At 45.7% G+C, this 25,117-nt stretch overlaps 1 long non-coding RNA gene across 1 annotated transcript; it reads right to left on the bottom strand.

Moving 5' to 3' along the window:
- Positions 1–14,821: 14,821 nt before the first annotated feature.
- Positions 14,822–23,955, bottom strand: LOC141107487 (uncharacterized). Its single transcript, XR_012235914.1, has 2 exons — positions 19,903–23,955; positions 14,822–15,517 (listed from the first exon to the last, which is right to left on the bottom strand). It is a non-coding gene; the product is annotated as an uncharacterized lncRNA (long non-coding RNA).
- Between the last annotated feature and the right edge of the window lie 1,162 nt (positions 23,956–25,117).

The following is a 25,117-nucleotide window of genomic DNA, read 5'->3' as shown; positions in this document are numbered from 1 at the left end:
AGATTGGGTTTGTGCTTGTGCCAACTCCTGTAGATATGCGTTCGTACCAACAAAATATCTCCAGGGTCTCCACTTGTCCATAAATTGTTCCTCTTTGTTTTGTAGAGTTGCAGTCAGTTCCTCCATACGTAGAATACAGTTTACTTTTGAATACCACAGGACCCTAATAGGTTAGAGGGGATCCCGCCATAACACGGGAATACAGGCTCTCGCTGCGTTCAGGAGTTGCATTGTCAAAGTTTTCTTGTATTTACTAGTGGGTCTGGTGGTTAGGTGTAGAAGGCATGCAGCTGGGTTGTCTTTAAGTTCGACCGAGGTCAAACTTTGAATGGTCGAAGTAACCTCCTCCCAAAAGGGTCTCAGGACCGGACACGACCAAAAGACATGAAGCATATTTCCTACTTCTGTGTCACATCTCCAACACCTATCCGAGAGCGTAGGGTTCATTTTGTGTAACATATATGGGACTCTATACCACCTGGTCAGGATTTTGTATCCCGATTCTTGATAATGACTCGCAATCGAGGACTTGTGAGCCAAAGCCAAGATCTTCTCCCTTTGTTGTGTGGTAAACTGGGTCTCTAGGTCTCTTTCCCACTTCAATAGAAACTCTGGCGTCTTGTCCTCTCCCTGAGTAGTGAGGAGGTTATATAAAAATGAGAGTGCGTGTCTTATCGGTTCCCCCGATTTACACAGAGATTCCAGAGGCGTGTGACCCCCTGGGACATAGGGAGCTTTCTGAAGAGTCTGCAAAAAGTGTCTAAGCTGGATGGTACTGAGGCTGTCTAACGGAGGTTCTGTGAGTCTAGAGATGGTGGAAGAAGATGGGAGTTCCCCCTGGGGCCAAACCTCACCCAGGGACTGTTTCTCATAAGTAATTAATTGTCTCAGTCTACGACTTGTAAGTCCAGGGGTAAAGTCTGGGTTACCTATGATAGGTGTCAAAGGGGAAGGTAACGGTGATATATCCGTATTACGGAAGGGTAGCTCCTATTAGCGAGTGGGTTTTCTGGTCTTCTGGGAGTGGGGACAAGAGCCACGGGGACGGGAGCAAGGGGATAGAGGAGTCCTCAATTTCCATTCCCACCCATTGTTTTGAATCCTTGTTGCAATGCCAATCAACAATCCTGGCAAGGTGTTCCGCTCGGTAATATCGGGAGATGTCTGGGAAACCGATGCCCCCCCTCTCCTTGGGTCTGGACAGTGTTTGCATGTTTATTCTGGGGGATTTATGTGACCAGATAAACTCCCTCACGATGGACTGTATTTGCTTAAAGAAGGTCATTGGTAAATTTATCGGTAATGTTTGAAGTATATATAAAACCCGGGGTAGGGCCGTCATTTTCAGGGCATTGCATCGCCCAAACCAGGTCAAAGTGAGTTTGTGCCAAGTCTGAAGGTCTATTTTAAGTCTCTGGAGTAAGGGTTGGAAGTTACATGTGTATAGGTGTGCCAAGTCCGGAGTGATGTCCACCCCCGGGTAGCGGATAGATTTCTCCGCCTATCGAAACGGGAAGGATTTGCTCATGTTTACTGCTTCCGTGGCTGGTATTGTGATATTCAACACTGCAGACTTGGCACAGTTGACCTTGAAATTTGAGACTTTGCCATACAACCATAGAGCTGCCAAGATGTTAGGTAATGAGATTCGTGGATTAGAGACAAAGAAAATCAGATCGTCGGCGAAGGCCACGATTTTGTGATGTCCAGAGGACTTCGTGATCCCGGTTATATTGGGATTCCTGCGAACGCTACACAGGAACGGCTCAAGAGTCAAAATAAAAACCGGTGGAGACAGGGGACACCCCTTTCTCGTCCCGTTAGAAATGTCAAAAAAGTCCAACCACCACTCATTGACCCTTACCGCCGCCGAGGGAGCCGAGTAGAGAGACGATATCCAGCCTCTCATGTTTGGGCCAACACCAATATGTTCCAGAGTGGCCCGCATAAAATGCCAGGCCACCCTGTCAAAAGCCTTCTCTGCATCTGTAGAAAGTAGCAGAAAAGGCTTCTTGACGGACCGCGCTTCGTGAATAAGGTTGAGGACCCTTATGGTATTGTCCCTCGTCTCCCTCAGCGGCACGAACCCCGCCTGGTCAAAGTGGATCAAATGTGGGATATGTGGCAGTATTCTGTTAACCAGAATTTTGGAGAACAATTTAAGATCCACGTTTAATAGAGCAATTGGGCGGTAATTACTGCAGTGGCTAGAATCTTTCCCCTCTTTTGGGATCAAAGAAATAAATGCCCGTAGGGAGTCTACCATGTTAATGCCACCTTCTTTTAATGCGTTGTAGGCTTTCAGAAAGTGTGTCGATAAGTTAGACCCAAAAGTCTGGTAGTAGGTCAGGGTGAAGCCATCTGGCCCGGGCGCCTTCCTTGGCTTCGTTTGAGCCAAGGCTAGTGAGAGTTCTTCAGGGGTGATGTCCGACTCAAAGGAGTCTCCTACATCAGCTGGCAAAGTAGGCATACCCGAAGACCTGATGTATTCACCCGCTGCCACCTCTCTTTCTGTCAAAAGCTCAGCAGGTTCCCCCTTGTGTAAGTTATATAGTTGTTGGTAGTATGCAGCGAATTCATTAGCTATATCCCTAGAGGTGTGGACTGTAGATCCCTGTGAGGTCACTATAGAGGGAATATAGGTGCGTTGTCTCGGGCCACGAAGTAGTCTGGCCAGCATGGTACCTGGCTTGTTAGAGAATTCAAACATGGACCTTCTAGCCCAGGCCAGATTTTGTACCGTTTTATGGTACAAAAGGTCTTTCAATTCACCCCTGGTCTTCAATAAAGCCTTGAGGTGTGTTTCCGCTAGAGACTTCTTGTGAAGTAGCTCGAGAGTCCGCACCTGGGAGATCAAAAGGTCAATCTGTTTAGTCCTTTCTCTTTTTTTCGCTGCCCCAATCCTAATTAATTCCCCTCTTATTACACATTTATGGGCCTCCCAAACTGTCAATGGAGACAGCGAGGGATCTATGTTTTCTGAGAAGTAATTGGTCAGTGTACTGCCTATCTCCTCACGTACCTCGGGGATTTGTAATAGTGACTCGTTTAGTTTCCAAGTCGGAGGGGACTTGAGTTCTGTATCCCAGCAAAGGGTCACATGCGTAGGGGCATGGTCAGAGAGGGAAATGTAGTCAATCTGGGATGCGGTGACATACGGTAGATCTTTATGTTGGATCTGAAAGAAGTCTATCCTGGAGTATGTACCATGCACCGCAGAAAAATAGGTAAAATCCCTCTCACCAGGGTGCATGATCCTCCAGGGGTCAACTAACTGTAGATTGGTCAATTCTACCTTGAGTTTTTTAAGGTATGAAAAAGACAAATGAGATGCCCCTCTCGATACGTCTAATAATGGTTCTGGAGCAAAATTGAAATCTCCGCCCATCAGGAACAAACCCTCCCGGAAATCCAAGATTAAGGGAATGAGAGATCGCAAAAAAGACAGGTGGTCAGAATTAGGGAAATAGATGTTTACTAGGGTCACTGTGGTATTTCTGATTTTGCCTTTTAAGAGCAAGAATCGGCCAAGTGGGTCAGCTCTCTCCTCTAATAGCATCCACTGCAGTGATCTGGCTATCAATATGCTGACCCCCTTTGATTTCGATAGAGGGGAGGGAGCATGGTATACAGTGGGGAAGTCCCTGTTACGGAGTCTGGGGACTGCCGACTGTTTGAAATGCGTTTCCTGAATGAGCGCCACCTGTGTGCGCTTTTTTTGAGATCTGAAAGCAGTCTGGAGCGTTTTTCCGGAGTAGCTAGGCCTCTGACATTGAGGGAGGTAAATGTTATCTCCCCTCCAGGGTGTGAGCCCGGAGGCCTTCCCGGGGGGGCCATGTCGCGCACCAATATCAAATCGGGGGAGGGTAGAAAAAAAATAAATCGGAGAGGTATAGGGAAGGGATAAAAAGGGGGGGAGGGTTAATGAAAGGAAAAAGAAGGGGGTGGAAAGTTGGGGTAGGGAGGGAAAGAAAGACCAGATATAAAGGGAAGGACGGAGAGCAAGAGAAAGGGAGGAATTGGAGTTGAAAAAGGATGAAGAAAAATACTAGGAAGGATAAATTAATTATCCAACTGTTGCTATACTAAGCCTTGCGCAAATATGAGCTTCCTATTAGTGGGTGTGGAAGACTAGACTCTGCGACACAACGGGAGACGTGTCGTCAGGAAAGAACCGGCATGATGAGCAATACCTGACTATTACCGTTATAGAAAGAAGACAAAAAATAAAAATCCATAACCAACTTGATTCTATGCTATAGAATCTTCAGATTGTGTGTATGCAACCACCTAAAATGAAATGTATATCAACTAAGAGATCTATGTGAACCAACATTCCTAATACAGTGTAAGTATTGCAACTAACACTCTTGACAAGGAGCAAGAGGGTAAAAAACTAAACACGACTCCGTGCCTTTTTGAATTAGAGTCCCCCCTACCCCTCCACCTCATGTCCCACAAAAAAAAAGGGGAAAAAAGAAAAATAACAAAGGGTGTCAAAACTACCCTTAATAAACCTGTGGAACAATGAGGCGGAGGTGCGGCGAGACCCCCCCCGCAGGATTTAAATCAGAACACCAATCCAAGGCACATCATCTTTTCACGGAGGAGCAAAAAGTCCCCCCAACATCTTGGACTCCGGGGCCTGTGACGGAGTTGCCGAGTTCCGTAGAAAATAAGCAGCAATGTCCGCGGTTCTGTTAGCTGCGGGTGATCCCGGAGGTCTGTCCGTCATGGACATGTAGTTTTAACGCCGGTACGTGCGCTAGGTCCGGTTCTCAGCCTAAATGAGGCACGGAGCTCCCAGAGAAAGCAGCCTCACAGCGCCATTGCCAAGCCATGCCCCCATTGAGTCCCTTCTAACAGGGGGACCACTCTGCGGCATTTGGGGGGAAAATTGGCCGGCCGAATCCCAAGAAAAGTGTCGAGGTTGGAAGCCGCGGACTAGGCCGAAGCCTTGCGGGGCCGCGTGGTACTCGTTCGGATGCCGAGGGGGGGTCCCGGTGGGCTCTTTCTGTCCCTCTCCGCTTCTGATACCCTCCTCAGGGTATGCAAAGGAGGAGGAACCAGTCCCGCTCCCAGAAAAAGGCCTCCAAGACTGACGTTGCTGACAAGGCCGCAGCCGGGGCCTCGCCTACCACTCCTGCCCAGATGGAGAACCAGGCCGAAGATCCTGACAAACTGCCTGCCACGGCAGCTGATTTCAAGGCAGTTTTGCAGGCTATCACTACCCTGACCGGTAAAGTGGATCATATCCAAGCAAGCGTGGAGTTTATTCGCAAAGACTTTGATGCCTTTCGTGGTAGAATGACTGAGGTGGAGCAAAGGGTCTCCCAAGCAGAGTATACGGTACGTGACCATGGGACCGACATCTGCGCACTTAAAGCCAGAGTGAAGACGATTGAATCCCGTGCAGAAGATGCGGAGAACCACAATAGAAGAAATAATTTGCGCATTTTGGGACTCCCTGAGGGGGCGGAGGGCACGGATCCTACAGCCTTCGCTGAACGGCTATTGCAACAGCTACTCCCTGCAGCACGCTTTTCTCCATTCTTCACGGTGGAGAGGGCCCACTGTATTCCCACTACCAGAGGACCCCAAGGAACACCACCCTGAACTTTCATCTTCAAACTCCTTCATTTTCGGGACAGGGACATTGTGATGAGGGAGGCTAGGGCCCAAAGCGAAGTCCGGTTCAAAAACACTAAACTCCTAATCTTTCTGGACTATTCACTGGAAACCCAGAAGCAACGGAAATCCTTTTTTGGGTTTTTTATGTTACAACTAGTTTATATGTTGTTTTCTCACAAGCGATGTAAACATGTATGTCACTAAATGTTTGGGATGCCACGTCCTGACCCATACAGTGGTCCAGACCTTGCATCTAAATTTGTGTATAGGTCCACAGCTTGAAAATGTACCATTAGATGATTATGGCTGACTGTACTATTGTTTCATGGAACACTAGGGGCTTGAACTCTTCTGTGAAACGGTCATTAGTGTTTCAATTTCTGAAAACCTATCATCCCCAAATATGTATATTGCAGGAAACCCATTTCACAGGCAGTAAGCTCCTGAGCCTTAGACGGCCCTGGGTGGGACACCAGTACCACTCCACATATACTAACTACTCTAGAGGGGTCAGCAGGGCTGGACTGGGACAAAAATTTGGCCCTGGACTTCACCCAGACTGGCCCACTTTGACAGGTCTCTCCCATGCCGGCTTGCCACCCAAGCCCCCCCCACTAGCTATTAGCCGTTCTACATTATTTCTCTTATAGGCAGTACCAGTGGGGAAGCTAGACATTATTTCACCTGGGGCAAAGAATCAGTTTGGTGCCCACCCCCCCAATGGAACAAGATTAGGCAGGAAAGTGAGGCCGCCCTCCTTCCAGATCGTATGATGAGCTTCTAAGTGTTGACTCCTGAGCATCATGTCTGTATTCAGGCGCGCTGCATAACTAGCCAGGGAGAGGAGGTGAGCACTGCGGGGGGGACAGAGGACTGGAGGGAGGCAGCGGTCCACTGTCACTGAAATCGGCCCACTGAGCCATCGGCCCACCGGGAAACTCCCTGTAGTCCCAATGGCCAGTACATGCCTGGGGGTCAGTGTCCTAGTTCACAAATCCTTGCCGTTCAGGCTGTTAGCGCTGGAACTAGACCAGGAGGGTCGTTTTGTTATACTCCATGCTATGGTTGACAGGTTGGAGCTGGTGGTGGTGGGACTTTATCTACCCCCTCCAGCTTCCACGAGATTGCTTAATCAGCTTATTTCTAAGATTGCTATTTATGATACAGATAATGTGGTGATGCTGGGGGATTTTAATTTGGCCCCGGACCCTGGGATGGACAGACTCTCACCCAGAGTGGGCTCATCTTTGGAGCTGCTCTCCTGGGCGGAGGCCTCTAACCTGACTGATGTGTGGAGATGGCGTAACCCCTCCCGAAGGGCCTACACATGTCACTCAGCCTCACACAAAACCCTATCACGCATAGACCTTGCCTATGCGGGGGGGTCTGTCCTTCCCAGGGTTAGAGATATTACCATTCTCCCCCGTGGCATATCTGACCACGCCCCGCTTGCCTTGAAGCTGAGAGTGTCCAATGTAACGGGAGAGAATCTCTGGAGATTGTCCAGATTCTGGCTATCTGATTCCAGAATTTCGGAACCATATAGGTCTGAGGCGGTGCAATATTGGCAGGAACTGGATCAATCAGTGTCTCTGACCACGTCTTGGGACGCATTTAAGGCTTTACCAGGGGTAGCATACAATCACATATCCGCAAAATCCGTAAGGATCTAAGGGAGGAGACCCGAAAGGCTGAGGAGAGGGTATCGGCACTTGAAGAGGAATACTCTGAGTCAGGGACTCCAAGAGCATACTCTGACTTTCAGGCAGCGTTAAGGGATGTTCTCCTATTACGGTCATCAGCCACTAAAACTAAATTCTTACATTAATCCCAAAGAATCTTTGAACACGGGGAGAAGACAGGCAGTATGTTGGCATGGCTGGTGAGGGAAAGCTCCTCCCCGGTGACTCGACAATATTTGACCTGGACGGGACGATCCTCACGGATCCCTCATCCATTAATGACAGATTTGCATCATTCTACCAAGAGCTTTATAGTTCTCAGTTGGACTGTACGGACAAAGAATTGGCGACATATCTCGACGAGGTGGAGCTCCCTTGCCTGACTTCCACATTTAGAGAAGCTTTAGATGGCCCTATCCTATTAGAGGAGTTACAGCGGACAGTAGCCTCCTTGCAAAATTGTAAAACGCCAGGCCCGGATGGGATACCTGCCGAATTCTTTAAAGCTTACGCAGAAGAAATACTACCATCATTTAGAATAGTGCTGCAAAAAGCCATGGAGGGAAATTCGTTACCCCCGACAATGGCCCGTATACACACAAATAATTCATTGTCCTTGCCGTTTCCTCTGTCCAGGGGCACCAGACAGGGATGTCCACTGTCCCCTGGATTATTTGCATTAGCCATGGAACCCATGGCAGCTCATATTAGATCCGCTCATTCAGTTAAGGGGATTCAAGTCGGTGTAATAACTGATAAAATATCCTTATACGCCGATGATACTCTGCTTTTCCTAAAGATATTTATTCCCTCCCACCAGCACTACAAATAATAGATGAGATCGGATCATTCTCGGGTATTAAGGTTAATTGGGGGAAATCCATCCTTTTTTCACTGAATGCGTCAGGTCACCACCCATCAACTGGCAAACCCCTGAACTGGAAATCAGAGTTCAAATACCTAGGTGTAAGGATTGGGACTCCATTATCCTCATACTATGAACTGAACCTTCAACCATTGCTTAAAAACTTCTCACAGAAATGTACAGCTTGCAAGACCCTCCCCCTATCACCAGTGGGTAGGGTAAAATTAGTTAAGATGGTCTATCTCCCCAAATTCCTTTATTTTTTCAGAAATGCCCCTTTGATCCCTCCAACCTCATTCTTCGCAAAACTAAAAAGCATAATATCTACCTTTGTTTGGAATGGTAGGACCCCACGACTGGCCATTACCACCCTTCAGCTGCCTGTCACCCAGGGAGGACTCTCCCTTCCAGACTTTCAGATCTACTTCTGGGCGGCCGTTCTGGTGACGGTCAGATGGTGGTTTTCCCAGCTACAAGACAACCCTGCAGTGACCTTGGAAGCAGCCATAATGGGCTCATACTCCTCCCTCAGCAATGTGGTGTTTAGGGGAGCGAGATCTCACCCTGGCATCACAGAGCTGATGCGCACAACCATCAATGTATGGTATAAAGCCAAAGCTCCCTTTTCCTCCCCCGAGATGTTCTCTCCCCATACTGCTCTCTGGGGCAATCCCAACCTATCACACATGAATACCGTCCCAGACCCCCAGGTTTGGGCAAGAAAGGGTATAGTTAAACTGAAGCATATAGTTATGGGGGGTAAGCTGAGGTCCTTCCCTGTTCTCAAAAGTGCCTACTCACTACCGGGATGGATGTTGTTTCGATATTACCAGCTTCGACATGCGTATAGGAAACAATTCCCAGCACAACTCATATTGAAATCAGACTCTGGAGGGATTACTTATTGCCAAAACTATAGATAATCCCCTTTCGTCCCTGTATTTCCACTTGTCTATAACTCCTTTAAAGAAACTTGAAAAATCCCTAGCTAAGTGGAAATTAGACATCCCAGATCTGTCAGAGGAGGAATGGGAGACATGTGTATCTTCCTTTGTCATTAATATGATTTTGGCCAAAGATCGATTTATGCAGGTCAAGTTCCTCCACAGAGCCTATTACACTCCAAAACAGTTAACAATTATGAATCCTAACACCCCGATGGCCTGCCCTAAATGTGGTCAGAGCTCTGCCTCCTTTTTTCATATGATACGGTCTTGCCCCCGCCTCGGAGACTACTGGTCAGAGATAGCTGACACCCTTAGCCGGGTTACCACTTTGGAACTAGAATCAGACCCCAAGCTAATGCTGCTCAATGTTTTTGACTCTAGGGCAAGGGGTAAATATACTAGAGTAAATTTTTGAATTATGCTACATTCTATGCTCGTAAAGAGATATTCCTTCACTGGAAAGACGCTACGCCTCCCAGGGTGTCATCATGGCGCCTAACACTAAACTCGGTGTTGCCATTGTATAAGCTTACCTATGCCAGCCGAAATTGCCCTGGCAAATTTGACAAAATATGGTCGGGATGGATTGATGCCTGGGGCACAGAGGTAGTCGATGATCACCAAGCTATAATTGCTGGACCTGCCCTGCAATACTGTATCACTGTTATGGAAATTTAAATGTATAGATGTTGTATGAGTTCTGTAAAATTGGCAGATTAGATTAGGTCCTTCCTTCACTCCCTCCGCCCTCCCCCTCCGGGACCTCCTTATCTAGTATTGCTGAAATCTACTATTTCTGAACCCCTATCCTAATGTGCTCTTACTTGACACCCCTGCACATCATTTTCCTGTTCAATTGTGTAACCCATTCGTTCTGTGACAAACCATGTACCAATATCTATGTGAACAACTGTGTATATGCATCGCTTGTACTGTAAATATCGAAATAAATATTTCTTTTCTTGTGAATAAAACCTCCTTCTCTCATATATGTCATGTCCCACCCAGGATCGGGTCCAAAGAATGGAAAAGCAGTCCAAAACACCAAAACACAGACCCTTCACCATTTTCATGTGAACTTCAATGTTTGACTCTTCTGGGAGAAATGGATTTGACTTCGCATCGCCTACTTCCCACCGCCTGTGTCCAGCCCACCAAATTTGTAACCCAAAGGTCCACATAATAATAACCTGTAAATGACACTCTGCGCACATAATCCCTACAAGTTTCTCCATTTTGAGCATGTTTACCATTTTGAGACCCCATTTCCAATCAAACCTTAAACACTCTATAAGGATGCAGAGAAGCCACCGTACCAAATGACTTCTTTTCTTTCTATCCCTATGTGTGTGCCTGCCCTCCTTGACCCAATGCTCTCTGTGATCGGCTGTCAATTCTCCTTATACAGAGACCTCTGACAATCCGGTCAACTACAAGAGTGCAGTGTCAGAGCACACATTCACATAAAAATATCATACATATATACAAATCTTAAAACCACTTTAAGCATGCACTGTACAGTTACAGTGGGAACTATTCAGACATCAGCCGAACGCGGGCTCCTGGTGCATCCTCCTGCAAAGTTCAGCCTGACTTGACCCATTAACAAGTCTTAACAAATATCTGATCTGTGCTAAAAAAGCTATAACAGATCTCTAATCTGTACCAAACGAATCCTGGCCCCTTTTAGCCAACCTACTTATTCCCTTCTATTGCAAACTGACCAGAGCTAAGGTGATAGAATGTGCCAAAAATCAGGTGCAATTCACTCACCCTAGATAATCTTGCATTCCGCAACGCTGCCACCAGCCTGTAGGGGACCGTAGCGGACACCTGGATAATTCCCACACGAGATCTCGGTAACACAGATTTTAAAATATATGCTCAATTTTTTTCTGGGCCCGTTTTATAAGGAATGGGATGGCTTACAATACATTCAAAGCTTGATTACAGAGGAACAGAATAAAAACTGTATTAATAAGTGTTTTTCCCCATACAATATGCAATTTCATCATAATTTCAGTGAGCAAGTCACATATCGAAATGTCATGTTAGAGTGTTCCAAAATAATATAGCAAGTTACAGACATTCTTATCTTATTAGCCTAAACATATCTAACAAGAAAACACATTCCAAGTCAACCTTAGATAATAAGAATATTATAGAAGTGACATGGAAATTTACAGAACACAGACATCAGCATTAACCCCTCATAACATAGTTGCCAACTGTCCCGGATTTCCCGGGACATTCCCGGGATTTAGACCTTTGTCCCGGTCTTACTGCTTCTCGGGGAAATGTCTCGCAAAATTGGTGGTATCCTGTTTTTTCCCAGCCGCCGCCATTAGAGGTCTGCGACCAGCAGTTAATTGTTTCCGCCAGCCGCCATTTACAGAAGACCAGCTCATAGTTGCCAACTGTCCCGGATTTCCCGGGACATTCCCGGGACTTACACTCCATTCACGAATTTTTTGTGTCCCGGGAAATGTCCCGAAAAATCCGGTTTTTGATTTTTGCCGCCGCCGCCCGCCGCCGCCGCTAGAGGTCTGCGCCCGGCGGAGACATTGTCTCCGCCGGCCGCCATCTTGAAGTAGCTTGAAGACGGCGGGGGGGGGCTAGACGGAGCTCCTCCGACGCCGCCCACCCTCCGCCCCGCCTCACTCCACCCACCCTCCGCCCCGCCTCACTCCGCCTACCCCCGCCCCACTGCCAGGGAAAGGGGCGGGGGTTTTGCCATGCATGCGGTATTCGAAAAGACCGGCGGACACCTGTGAGGTAGGGGAGGGGGGGCGCACGCCGCTGTGGGAATTTGTAAGGGGAGCTCCACTGGGGGACACCTGATGTGAGGGGGGGCTCCACTGGGGGACACCTGATGTGAGGGGGGGCTCCACTGGGGGACACCTGATGTGAGGGGGGCTCCACTGGGGGACACCTGATGTGAGGGGGGCTCCACTGGGGGACACCTGATGTGAGGGGGGGCTCTGCCGGGGACACCTGATGTGAGGGGGGGCTCCACTGGGGGACACCTGATGTGAGGGGGGGCTCCACTGGGGGACACCTGATGTGAGGGGGGCTCCACTGGGGGACACCTGATGTGAGGGGGGCTCCACTGGGGGACACCTGATGTGAGGGGGGGCTCTGCCGGGGACACCTGATGTGAGGGGGGGCTCCACTGGGGGACACCTGATGTGAGGGGGGGCTCCACTGGGGGACACCTGATGTGAGGGGGGGCTCCACTGGGGGACACCTGATGTGAGGGGGAGCTCCACTGGGGGACACCTGATGTGAGGGGGGGCTCCACTGGGGGACACCTGATGTGAGGGGGGCCCTGCCAGGGACACCTGATGTGAGGGGGGGCTCTGCCGGGGACACCTGATGTGAGGGGGGCTCTGCCGGGGACACCTGATGTGAGGGGGGCTCTGCCAGGGACACCTGATGTAAGGGGAGCTCCACTGGGGGACACCTGATGTGAGGGGGAGCTCCGCCAGGGACACCTGATGTGAAGGGGAGCTCCGCCAGGGACACCTGATGCGAGGACGGACTCTGCCGGGGGCAGGCGACGTGGCTAGTGACACGCTCAGGGCTCCCACTGATTCTGCATTATGGTGAGTTGAATGATTTCATTTTATATTACAATGTAATAATAGAAATACTGCACTTCAATCATCCTGACACCATAACAACCATGGTGCTGGGATGATTGAAGTGCTAACACCAGGTGTTTGGAGTATCTTTATCTGCTGATTGTTAAACTTTCTAGAATACACATATTTTTATTGTGTAGGATCTGGGGCTGCTGTCCCGTCATTTCCCTCTCCCCCTTTCCCTCTCCCCCTCTCCCCCTTTCCCTCTCCCCCTTTCCCTCTCCATCCCTCATTCATCTCAGACTCTAACCACACCCTCTTGAGCCACGCCCATTTAAGCCACGCCCACTATGACACGTAAACCACGCCCATTTTTCGCCGCGACGCGCTTCGCGCACCGCACTTGTGGGTTTTTTACTGAGCCACGCCTACAAACAAAAGCCCCGCCCCCTAATTATTGTACGGCTCCGCCTACAGCCACAAAAGTGTCCCACATTTTTTTTTTACAATGTTGGCAACTATGCCAGCTATCTTGAGGAAGAAAGAATAGCAGAACCCAGGCTCCGCCTCTTCCCTTCGGCCTCCATGAGCTGGTCTCCTGTAATGGTGCGGAGGCCAAGTCACCAGCAGCCAGCACCCGGGTGAAGAGGGGACACCTGATGTAAGGAGGGACTACACTGGCTGGGGGCACCTGATGTAAGGAGCGATTGTGGTTTAGGATCTGGGCTTGCTAGCATTGTCACCAATTGCAAGGTGTAGGAAGGCATCAGCGTCAAATGAATCGCCGCGCTAGCTGCTTCCTGGTATTACCAGCTGTTGGTGACCTGCAAATGTCACTTCCGGTTGTCGTGGAGATCACGCTTAGCGCGGTTCGTTTGACGCTGATGCCTTCCTACACCTTGCGATCGGTGACAATGCTACGATTTGCCTTTTAATGCTTCATTATTTTCCTTTGCTTGTACGTTCAATCTGTAGGGGGGTTTGTTGGCTTCAATAAATTACGTTAAACGGGATTACGCTATGTGATTTCTTTATCTTCTCACATGATCCTGCTTTACTGGAGCCTTCCATACCCAATAAGAATACTAGCAGAGCCAGTGGATATTCCCGAGAAGTGGCAACAAAAAGATATGTTTGTGACGCTTGATTTTTTCAGATTTCTGGTGAGTTTAACCACAAAGGGGCGAGTTTTTTCTCACGCGGTGACAAGCCTGAGTGTGTGGTGCACAAATATATGAACTTTCATCACCTATAAGGAATTTGATTCACTCACCTAAAACCACTTCATGGGACTTTTTGCACTTATATGAGGAATTGTATAAGAGTGTGTCATATGTATATGGAATGACATGAGCGCTGCTATGGTAGTTTGAAGTCGTTTGACATTTTTGGCTGTTTCCATTGGTTCTATAAATGACAAAATGATCACTGAATAAACAGGCTCATAGCAGTAATATGCAAATTACTCTGGACCATAAGGGCCCTTTCACACGGGGTGGAACCATTTGATGGAATACACTTGCTCAGCGGGGATTGATCCGCCTATTTCCCCGCTGAGCAGGCAGATGGCAGGTCTGTTTCCGCTCATTGTTCAGAGACAGACCTGTCAGAGCCCTGCTCTCCTCTATCCCATCCGCTAGACAGATGGAAAATAGGACCTCCATCCGTCTGGATTTGGCGGATAGGTGGATTGGATAGCAGCGGGTGTCAGCGGACATATCATCACTGACACCTGCAGCTCCATAGGGGAGACTGGAGGGTCCCATCAGGTCCACCTGAAAAACTGACAGGTGGACCTGATCGGAAAGCCCGTGTGGAAGGGGCCTAAGGGGTAAACAGGTGTGAGAGCCAAAGTGGATAAGGAAATCTATCATCACTTCCTGATTGTCCCGGCAGTGGGACAAAAGGATCACATGACACAGAGGCAGAAGACTGGGATAGGCTTTCTCAATTTGCTGTGTGGGTGCTGCTGTAGTAAGAGGTTTTAATGGCAGGCAGGAGTGGATGAGAAGTCACTAACACAGTCGCTAACAAAATGAATAGATAATATTTCACATTTACCTGAAAAAAAGAGATTCACTCTCTTAAAATGAAAGTCTACAGAAATAAATATTTATTGTAATTTTGTATTTATTTTTATGGCAATAACATCATTCATTGATCTGTACAGAATCATTTAAAGGGTAACTCCACTTTTGTGGGGGAAAAAAATAGCAAATAGAGAAAAAATAATATAGTGTATACAATTGCGACACTAATCATATTGTAATTGAATGTTATTAAAAAAAAACTTTCCTTTTCAATTTGCAGCTCTGTAATTTTCTGAAAATGCAATGCAATATGGCAGCCTGGAGGTGTTCTGTACACATAATGTATACAGAACGCCCCCCAGAAACATCATTGCCTGCTTATGTGATTGACACACTGATTTTTCCAGAAGTCTGCCTAAGATACAAGTCAGATTTCAGGCATCCCCTGCAACAAAAATGTAATTTTTAGTGAGATACTCCCAATAGGAAATCACGTCTAAAGGGATGCAGGAGCAGCAGCTTTCCTCATTAGAGCCCTGCAGGTGCAGCAGCTGATTGATACTCCCATTAGACTCACTTTCCCAAATGGGCACAAAGAAACACACAGGGATTTCTTCAGAATAACAAAAGGTAGGAATCTGCAACAAAGTTTGTTAAAAATCCTTCCAATGTACGTAGATCATCCAGAGGGGAATGTTTTTTTTCTCAACAAAAGTGGAGTTACACTTTAAACTTCAGAACATACAATCTGCAACAGAAATCACAGCCATAGAATCCACTAAGGCTCTGTTTCCACTAGTGCGACTTATTTTGCGACTTGACACATGTCAAGTCGCATGACAAGTCAAAACCCATGTATTTCAATGGTCCCCGTTCTAATTGGTGCGACTCAAGTCGCAGCGACTCGAAAAAAGGTTCTTGCACTACTTTGTTCCGTCTTCGGTGCGACTTGTTCTCCATAGAAAGGTATTAAGTCGCAATGAAGTCGTATGTACATGTCTGACACCGCGACTTTGTTGCGACTTCCACGGAAGTCTACGGAAGCACATGATCTCTGCTCCTCCCAAATACATCACTTCCTATATCAATGTATGTGAGTGTGGAAGACAGCAGGAAGCATGCCTAGGGCTAAAAAAAATAAGCGACAAGTGCATGACAATGAGGAAATTATTCGGCTTGTCAGACAACGTCCGGCAATATATGACCTCAGAGATCCAGGTTACAAAGATCATGCAAAGAAGGAGAGAGCATGGTTGGAGGTGGCTCGCATATATTATGAGACCTGGGACTCTTTCTCAGCCACAGAACGTTCTACAAAAAGTAGGTGGTTGATATATGCTGCTTAGCACTTTCTGTAACCAATGGTTGTGTGCACTGTTTTCTTGGTGGGGACCGCTTCTCCTGGCAGGAGATCACAATGGTTTGGCAGGAGGTAATCCCCTGTCAACACTATCTGTGTTGATGGTGGAATTTATATAGTTACTTTCCTGTTACCTGTGGCTGCAGGAAAGTAAATCTGTGTGTGTGGGCCAGCAAATAATATTTGACCACGGTCCTAATAATATTAAATAATATTAAAGATGGCCCTGTCAACATCCTCCAGCACATGTCAAATTATGTAGGTGTCATGGGTAATATATTTAGCGGTTGTTTTAACACCATCCATATCAATTATGCAGCCTAGCAAATGAATGACCTATAGGCAGTCACTAAAGATTTTTTTAAAAATTTATAATCTGCTTTATATTTTGTAGTGCACTCGTTACAAACTCGATGGAGAAGTCTCAAAGACTGCTACAAACGGTACTTACGCAAATTAAAAGAAGGAAGGAGTGGTTCCGGCTCAAAAAGATTAGCCCCATATGCCCATGCCGGGGATCTTGATTTTTTGAAACCAGTGTTGGAAATGCGAGAGTAAGTTATCAGCAGGCATATGTTATGAATTCTACATATCAAATAGTAATGCTTACTTAAAAAATATGTGATTTGTATTTCAGAACCCAAGCAAGCTGGGAAGACAGCACACATGGTTTGGCAGCAGAAGATGAGGCAGAGGAAGCTGCGGAGGAGGAGGAGCAAGAACAATTCCAAGACAATGTTGACAAGGAACTGTTCGTAGATGAATCAAGGTCAACATCAAACTCAATGAATGAGGAGGATGCAGAACCAGGACCTAGCAATGTCTCTAGGCCTTTGCGAAGGTCTTCAAGGGGCAGTGCCCGGCCTGGGAAACCCATGGATAAAATTTTAGATGTAGTCAGTCAGATGTCCACTAAAATGGCTGAAAACCAGTGTGAAGACACAGCATTTCTCACTGTAATTTTAGGCATATGTAAACAGGTACCCCCTGAGAAAAAATATGCACTCAGGATGGCTTTAATGTCAACTGCTCAATCATTTGTGGGTGAGGGGCCAACAACATCCTCAGCATATATGCAACCCCCCCTTCCCCAATATCCCCCTTATCAACAATACACTCACTTTCCAAGTACACAGTATGCTCCACCAATAAACCGTCCATACTGTGACCAGTATGGTAATATGCTGAATCCCTCAAGGCCACGCATGTTGCATCCAATTCCTGACCCCACTACCTCTACCCTTGGCCCCCCAACCACTCACCAACTTAGGCAGCCTACACCCAGTCATGTTCCGCCTTTTCTGGAAAGGAAATATTACCCTGGTCCATCAGTGGATTTTCCTGGACCAACCAATAGTTCAGTTTCCGGGACCACTGAAAACAAAACATACGAGCAATTGTAATTTACTATTATTATTGATGTGTGTTTAAGACTTGTTCTCTATTTTTTGTTTGGTTGAGAAGGCCAAAACAACAGCTGTTGAATTTTTAAGTTCATGGAACGTATTTCTTTATTTTTGCCTTATTGCAAAAAGAGTTGTCTTGTAAAAAAGATTCAGATATTTTTTTTATTTTTGAAAGATTTTTATTTTGGTGTTTTTCAGAGAGAAATAGTTTATTATTTCACTATTTGTTGTGCTTGGTAAAAATTAAACAAAATGGTGTAGTTCACCCAAACACATAACTAAAAAATTTTGTGTGCTTTCCTGCACAAAAAAAAAGAAAATAAAAATTATTTTGTTTACATTGTGTATTTTCGGCTTATCCTTTTTTCTAATTTGAGGAAAATACCTGTTATTATGCTTTTGGATGCACTGAAACATAACATACATCTAAATAATATTCACAGAAAATGCATGACATACATTATGCTATGGCATCCTGCTGCCAGGGGACAGAACCAGCAGCAGACAGAAAATAAGATGAGAATCCCTCACGCACACTGGCACCATTGGTGGTTCCCCTACTGGCACTCCATTGTGCACCTTCCAGATCGTGCATGAGGGAATCTTCAAAAAGATAGCCATCACGAATTCTAACAAAATTATGAAGAACACATGCTGCTTTTACTGCAGATATTGCATTCTCCAGTTTTAAATTAATGGGGGTATGGAGCAAACGCCACTTGTTGGCTAAAATGCCAAAAGAACATTCTACCACTCGTCTTGCCCTCGTTAACCGGTAATTGAAGATTCGCTTCTCTTCAATCAAACACCGATTTGAATAAGGCCTTAATAGATGCTCACTGAGAGCAAAGGCCTCATCCCCAACAAACACAAATGGCATTGGCGGCCCATTTGTTCCTGGCAACGGACAGTCCTGTGGCAGGTCCAGACCATTTTCCCGCAACATTCTTCCAAAGGAAGATCTTTGGAAAATACTGGAGTCTGAGCTGCTGCCATATGATCCAATGTCTATATAGCTGAAACAATAATTGGCATCAGCCACTGCAAGTAAGACAAAAGAAAAATATTTTTTGTAATTATAGTATTTTGTTCCACTGCCAATGGGCATCACTACCCTCATATGTTTGCCGTCAATTGCCCCTAGACAATTTGGGAAATTGCAACGATCCCAGAAAAGTTCAGCTTTCTTGCACCAATCTTCGGAAGTGGGCTTCTTCAGAACCAAATCACTAAGGACATTCCAGATGTCTCGGCAGGTATCGTGGACAATATTGCTGACAGTAGTTTTGCCAACCAAAAACTCATAATGCAAACTGGAAAAGGAATGTCCAGTTGCCAGGTACCTAAAATGGAAAAGTACATACATTTTAGGATAATGATACATATTGACACTAAGCTACATCAATAAACCCAAAAAAAAGAGCTAGGAAGGAGGTGCCTGAGGAAGTGAAGAAGGAAGAAGAGGAGCAGGAGAAAGACACAGGTGATGTAGAGGCAGAGTTAAGATTTTAAAAACAAGCTTACGCACAATTACATGCTAGTAGTTATTTTTGGATTTCATGTAAAGATGATGAAAGAATGATGTGGATCTCCAAAAGCCACATAGAAGTTAAGAAGAAGAAACAGTAGGTATGAACATTTACCTCAATGTTATTATGAGTCTTTCAGCAGATGGAATACTCCTTCTGAAACTGGTGTTTTGGCGCTCTAGATGACTAGAGAGCAAAGCCAACAATTCATCAAAACTGTAAAGAGAAAAAATATGGCTAGTATCTACACTGACCATGTAAAAATCAAACATTTACAAATGGAGTTCCATTTTTCTAACAATTTGATCAGGTTCTAGTTAACACTTCGAGCTATTCAAATCTAAAAATACTAAAAAGAGTCATAATGACCAGGCATATACACATTTTCAGAAATATATCTGGCAGCATTTGCAAGTTGACATCAAAAAATGTTCTCACCTTCTAATTGACATCCTTGTATAGTTGAAAAATTTGTCTTCATGAGCCCGGAGGTCATTGTAAAGGACCCCAAACTGGCCTCTCACTTCCCTTTGGGCAATGATGGGATGTATCCAAAAGCGATGCCTTCTCCTCCTCCGGTTATCCTCCTCTTCTTGATCTATAAATGCTGCTACAGCAGCCAAAATGACTGCTGACCCAACATACTGCATAGCCAACATGTTTGCTAACAAACATACAACACGTGACAACCAAAGAGGAAGGGGAAATAAATAAGCAGGATAAGGAATTACATCACTAGGAATAAATCGCAGAACATCCAAGTCGCACAAAGTCGTTATTAAAGTCGCAACAAAACGCACCACAAATCGCAACGCACAATCGCAGTGTAAATCGCGCGACTTTGGGGACGCAATAGTGGAAACATAGCCTAAAGCTGCAGAATTGTGTGTCACCACAAGGACACACAGAAAACAAGTGTTGCCTATGTGTCTCTTTCATACTACAATGCAGCCTAGGGCTGTGCTGCAGCATGCTGCGATTAAATGCAGACATGCAGCTCACAGAATTGCATGGCACTGTATGGCAGCACATCGCATTGCTGTGCATTGCCATGAATTAAGTGTACGGTTTGTACATTTCAAATAAAGTTTGTCCAAAAAAAAAAAAAGGGCCAGGGGATGCGCTGAATCGTGCACCACACTGCCCCCTACTTCAACCAGGCACAGACATCAGCTGGAGCAGTAAAGCACTCCGGCAGATCTGTGTTAACCCGGCCTGGAAGTTTGTATTGTAGCTTTCATTCAGGAATTACTGTTATGTGAGAAAAAAATAATACATTTTAGCCCCTTATTATCCCGATGTTAACATTAATTAGTTTAAATGAACTCATTTATATGTAAAAAAAAAAAAAAATTAAAACTGCATCCCTACATGTTTGTAGCACCAAATAAAAAAAAATGCTTTGTGCCAGAAACATAAATCTAGTGCTTTTTATAAAAGGGACAAATCACAGAATAGACTAGCATTTGTAGTTGACCCTAATTGTTTTTTTTAACCCCCAAATTTGATGTTAAAATTTGTACAATTCATATTTTTATTGATTCCTTTATTTCCTTGCCTCATCTTTTTTATCATTTTACATTTTTGTTAGTTTTTGTAGCACTGAATAGAGAAAGGCGGGGGGTTGCATTTTTACATCCTGGCCTTGGGGTATCTCAGGAGCTTGCCCCTGCCTGTGGGTAGACACTGGCAGGCTAAGACCCTCAATATATTGTCATAAAGCAAAATATGCCTTCCAGATTTACCATCTGCACAGTGGAGTCTCACTCTTCCTGCTGCAGCAGAAGAGACCCTATTGCAGTTTCCATAATGTGATTTTAAATGACAGCACTGACCAGGAGGGTGAGATCCCCCTCCCATGTTTGAGGTACAATAGCATTTGAATAAATAATATTACAGTCAATGTATTTTTATTGAAAATCACGGAAATCAATTTTACATCCTAAAATCAGCAGGATAAATTACAAACTGATTATGACGACCGCCATCCATCCATCCAACATGAACTGCTCAGTGCTTACCACTAGATCCAGTACCACCAGTTCAATCTTAATCTATACCATCAAAAATAATAGGGTTATCCCTGTTTTAGTATATTGGCCAAATGTTGTGGCACCTTCATTCGTAATACTAAAAATAAAATTAAAAAATATATTAAAAAAATGATTATGAAATAAAATATACAGAATTGTGCATGAACAACCATTAATATTACAGACCTTTTACACAAACACACACACATGTACCATGAGAGGGCTCTGCACTCTGTGTTATTAACCACTTGCTTACCGGGCACTTAAACCCCCCTCCTATCCAGACCAATTTTCAGCTTTCGGCGCTGACGCACTTTAAATGACAATTGCGCGGTCATGCAACACTGTACTCAAATTAAATTTTTATCATTTTTTCCCCACAAATAGAGCTTTCTTTTGGTGGCATTTGATCACCTCTGCGGTTTTTATTTTTTGTTAAAAAAATTTAAAAAGACCGAATTTTTAAAAAAAAAAAATTATTTTTTTAAATATTTCGTTATAAAATTTTTTAAAAGGGTAATTTTTCTCCTTCATTGATGTACGCTGATGAGGCGGCACCAATGGGCACTGATAGGTGGCAGTGATGGGCACTGATGGGTGGCAGTGATGGGCACTGATCTTGTACACTGCTAGGTGGCACTGATTGGCACCACTGGTGGGCATTGTTAGGTGGCAATGGTGGGCATTAATAGGTGGCACTTGTAGGCATTGATAGGTGGCACTTATGGGCATTGATACGTGGCACTGGTGGGCACTGTGATGTGGCAGGTTGCACTGTCAGTGGGTACTGCTGGCACAATTGAGGCACATATGAGGCATTATTGCCTCCTCCTCTTCGGGACCGATGTCCCTTGCTGCTGAGCCGGTGATCGGCTTTTTTTTCTCCTCGCACTGTCAGCGCGAGGAGAAAAAAAAAACGATCACAGAGCTTTTGTTTTGATCATGTGATCAGCTGTCATTGGCTGACAGCTGATCACATGGTAAGGGGCCGGGACCGGCCCCTTACACAGATCGGTGATCACCCGAGTCTCAGTGACTCGGCGATCACAGCGCGCTCGACGCGCGCCCTGCAGGGCGCGCGCAGGGCACGTGCACAGGGGAGGCCATCATATGATGTATCAGGTCCGCGCTGTAGCCGTCATTCGGCTATAGCGCGGATGCCAAGCGGTTAAAGGTATAGTCCGCCTTTAGGACCAGATTTTATATTACACTGAAATGTGGTGTTTAATCTGTTTAGTCACCAAATTGCTTAGGGCCCTTCCACACTGGGGCGGTTTGCAGGCGCTATTGCGCTAATAATAGCGCCTGCAAACCGACCCGAAAGTGCTGCTGCTTTGTCTCCAGTGTGAAAGCCCCGAGGGCTTTCACACTGGAGCGGTGTGCTGGCAGGACGGGAAAAAAAGTCCTGCCAGCAGCATCTTTGGAGTGGGGAAGGAGCGATGTACTCACCGCTCCTTCCCCACTCCTGCCCATTGAAATCAATGGGACAGCTCGGCTATACCGCTGGCAAAGCGCCTCCGCAGAGTCGCTTTGCTGTGGTTTTTAGCCCTTTCTCGGCTGCTAGCGGGGGGTAAAACTTTACCGCCGACGCCGCCCCCGCCCCAGTGTGAAAGGGGGCTTAAAGCAGAGTTCCAATAAAAAGTGGAAGCTCTGCTTATCTGTCTCCTCCCTCCCTCCGGTGGCACCTTTCAGGGGGGAAGCAGGTACTTGTTTTTGACAGGTCCCTGACTCCACTTACGTTGGACCCACTCCTCCTTCCGCGCCGACAGGTAAGTATCATAATATTAAAAGTCAGCAGCTACAGTATAGGTAGCTGCTGACTTTTAATTTTTCCATGGGGGGGGCTGGAGCACCGCTTTAAAGTAGTAGTAAACCACTGAGTCATTTTTAAATTTTTTTTTAAATTTACCTGAAAGGTAAAGGCATCGTATACTAGCACATTATGTGAAACTTGTCTGAAAACAAAGCATTCCAGCGATGCGCTGTCACTGCTGGAGGTCGCTCCCTTCCGGGTTCATGGACTCCGGTTGTGTGACTGGCCGGAGCCGCAATGACGTCACTCCCACACATGCACAAGGGAGCTGCTGTTTATGGCACAGGATTCTAAACGCCTGGGTGGCTGTTCCTTCAGAGTGCAGGCACCGATCATATCTTCAGCTGCATGTACAGTAAATATCTCCTAAACCGCGCACATTTAGGAGATATTTACAGTACTCATAGGTAAGCCTTATTATAGGCTTATCTATAGGTACAAAAACCTGTAAGACAATGGCATACTGTGCTAGTGCGAAGCATACTAGCACATTATGAAATACTCTCCTTAGAATGAAGCCCTTCCAGTGGCACCCGGTCACCGTTGAGAGGGCTGACATGTTCTCCTGTCCTTTCTTCCGGGATTGCGGGCTCCAGCACTGTGATTGGCCGGAGGCGCGATCTTGTCACTCCCACACATGCGTGCGGGAGCCCTCAAGTCCGGCAAGAAGCTCTGAAGGTCTGGCAGGGTATGTTCAACCTTCAGAGTGCATGCACCACTGATGTCAGCAGCTGCATGCAGGTTGAATATCTCCTAAACGATGCACGTTTAGGGGATATTCATTTTACCTACAGGTAAGCCTTATTTTAAAAAAAGGAAGAAAAAACCTCGCCCTACCCCACTCTTCCTATCTCAGCGCTATGGAGTAGCAAATGACTTCAGCACAGGTAATATTATGTACATAAACTAAATGAAGATATATCTCAATCAGCAGCCACTTAAAAAAAGTCATACATATAAACAGTAGATGAATGATTCAAAACTATTAGTCAGTAGCAAATAAACATCAAAGCGGCGCTCCCATCAGTTAACAAAAAACTGACTGGCTAGTATATGGTCACTACCATATATGGAAAAAAAGGGTTACAACAGATTGACAAGTAGATGGTGGTGAGATAACAGTCTCTAGTGGACATAGATGGAGTTTGTCGCACCTTTCGCCAAAAATCCTCCACCGCGTGCTCAACACACCCCGCAAGGGTTTAAACTCACCAAAACCAAAGGGTTATCATGCCTCAATCAGCATCCTGCTGATCCGGGTATCTTTATGTAAACCTCCGAAATCCAGGCACATAGGAAAAGAGACTCCACATAGTCTAATTCTATGACTCATGGATGCAATCTCCACCGAAGCACACTCGGTTCCTTTGGCTTTTAGGAAGAGTGATCTACTCAAAGCCCATTTAATACTGACATTGAGCTATACGATCACTTCTGATCCCTCACAGTGTCATGGAAATTTGAACTTTTATCGAGTTATTTAATAAAGGGTTAAATGGAAATAGACTATGTCGAGTCTCTTTTCCTATGTGCCTGGATTTCAGAGGTTTCCGTCAAGATACCCGGATCTGCAGGATGCTGATTGAGGCATGATAACCCTTTGGTTTTGGTGAGTTTAAACCCTTGCGGGGTGTGTTGAGCACGCGGTGGAGGATTTTTGGTGAAAGGTGCACTCATCATTTATCAGCTACAAACTCCATCTGTATCCACTAGAGACTGTTATCTCACCAACATCTACTTGTCTATCTGTTGTAACCCTTTTTTTCGTATATGGTAGTGACCATATACTAGCCAGTCAGTTTTTTGTTAACTGATGGGAGCGCCGCTTTGATGTTTATTTGCTACTGACTAATAGTTTTGAATCATTTATCTATTGTTTATAGGTAAGCCTTATTATTCATTTTACCTGGCAAGCCTTATTTACCTGTAGGTAAAAATAACAAAGCAGGGTTTACAACCGTTTTAAATTCACATCTGTGAGAATTCATGCAATAAAAAGTTATGTCATTATAAATGGACAAGCCAAGAGCGCGACCATCTGAGTGTAGCAATTGCTACACTCAGATGGTTGCGCCCTTGGCTTGTCCGTTTATGGTGATATGATTGGAGGATCCACCAGGTTCTTTCTGAGGAGCTGCAACCACATAAGAGTGACTGTTTACATTGGACTTTTAAAGGGGCTAGTCCCTTTTTTAACAGAGACTCATTTTTTGTGCCATAATTGTGATTGTATTCCT

The sequence above is a fragment of the Aquarana catesbeiana genome, linkage group LG09 (genome assembly GCF_042186555.1).
Source record: "Aquarana catesbeiana isolate 2022-GZ linkage group LG09, ASM4218655v1, whole genome shotgun sequence".
Classification (NCBI taxonomy): domain Eukaryota; kingdom Metazoa; phylum Chordata; class Amphibia; order Anura; family Ranidae; genus Aquarana; species Aquarana catesbeiana.
Note: the sequence above shows the minus strand (reverse complement) of the source record. Positions and strands in the feature narration are given on the sequence as shown.